The 1,794-nt window shown below is 44.6% G+C and overlaps 1 pseudogene; it reads right to left on the bottom strand.

Moving 5' to 3' along the window:
• Positions 1-458: 458 nt before the first annotated feature.
• LOC122100215 lies at positions 459-1,201 on the bottom strand (annotated as a pseudogene).
• Between the last annotated feature and the right edge of the window lie 593 nt (positions 1,202-1,794).

A 1,794-nucleotide genomic window follows, 5' to 3' on the forward strand; every position in this document is an offset into this window, starting at 1 on the left:
TTGGAGAGATCATTTTGATTCTACAAAAATATTTCCTTAGAAAGTGAGGAAACACTATTTGCCCTCTTAAAAGTTTCTCATAAAAAAAATCTGTCTGAATTTCGTCTGGAATTATACTCTACGTACTGAGCAATTAAGGAGAATTGTTTCAGGACATTGAGTCTGCTAATCATTAACTACTTGATCGTTCATTTACTTAGTCCTTATTTTTTTGTATAACATTTGAAAGGTTTTATAAAATCCATTAAAGATATACTTCTGAATTGGAAAACCTTTTGGAGGGAATTTACTCAAAGCAGAATGATATATTTTAGGCATCTCAGTATTTAGAGCTGTGAATATGAAATCCATGAATAGTATAACTTGTTTTTAAGGAAGTTTTTAATACATAGAGCATAACTAAGAAAAATTGTAGTTGATAGAGTAACTAAGGGAGGCCAGGACGTGGCCAAGTGCCTCTACAGGAAGACAAAAGCTTGGGATGTACCCTGAGGGAGAACTCTCCTGTCCTGTTCTGTCCTGTCGAGCTACTTGTCATGTATTGGGTGCCTGTACAGGGAGGGCTGGCACTGCTCTCACAGCACCATGAACATGGTCAGCTTGCCGCCATCCACGGCCAGCAGCAGAAATCAGATGAAGTGGAGCAGGGATTGGATGGAGGGTGGCCGGTGCTTGATGGATGTTGCTTCTGTGCATACATGATGAAGACCACAGACCTGGTTTTGTTTTCTAATAGAGAAACTGCAGCACTGCCTGAGCCACAAGTATGTCCACTTGCCATGGAAGCTGTGGGCCGTGGAGTCCTCCACCAGCATGTTGGCACAGCCCTCACTGACTGTAGAGTGTAGAAAGTAGTATCAAGATTCCCAGTAGTTCGGCTCTTTCCACAGGGTCAGGGCTCAAAATGGAAGGAGCTAAGGGTGGCCCCGTTTCCAGGAACCCCAACTGGAACAGTTCAGGCCTCTGGAGAAGGGGTCCATCAACTCAACACCCAAACCAGACACTACATCCATTTCTGCCTACTTCAGGGACTCCAACACCTGCATGGACAGCTCTGCTGTGCTGTTTTGCTGGCCATGAGGGAAGAACAAAAATATGCTCCTGAGCACATGAGCTCTTGGGCCTCAGAGGGCTTGCTCTGGGACATGTACCTGAAGAAGATGGTCCAGTACATTTGGTGTGCCCCATACTGGCTGCCTTTCTCTATGCAGCTTAACTTGCATGTGATTGTGGGCTTCATTGTGGGAGCCTTCCTGCTCCACCATCGCTGCTGCCAATGTGGCCCAAATAGTATAATCTTTAGAAAGTCTAGGCCAAAGCCCGAGAATATTAATGCAAGGAACTGGGTACATCAAAGAAGAGGGTGGGGAAAGGGAAGACAAATGAAGAGAGGAAGGGGCAGAATGTAGTCAAGCTCATTGGGAGAAAGTGAGGGAATAGAAGATGCTGTATGAAAGGAAATGTTCTCATCTGACTTATGCAAATGAAATCCCTCTACACAGCCTCTTTAAAATAACTATAATCAGCTGGGCACAGGCCACTCAGGCCTGTAATCTTAGCTACACAGGAGGCTGAGATCTGAGGATCTCAGTTCAAAGCCAGCCCGGGCAGGAAACTCCATGTCATCCTTATCTCCAATAAACCACTAGAAAACAGGAAGTGGCACTCTGGCTCAAGTGGTAGAGTGCTCACCTTGAGTGGAACAGCTGAGGGATAATGCCCAATCCCAGAGTTCAAACCCCATGCCTGACAATAAATAAATATAAACTAAATTAATTTGCTGAAAAGGAATTC

The sequence above is a fragment of the Dipodomys spectabilis genome, unplaced genomic scaffold (genome assembly GCF_019054845.1).
Source record: "Dipodomys spectabilis isolate Male_0828 unplaced genomic scaffold, ASM1905484v1 ptg000570l, whole genome shotgun sequence".
NCBI lineage: Eukaryota > Metazoa > Chordata > Mammalia > Rodentia > Heteromyidae > Dipodomys > Dipodomys spectabilis.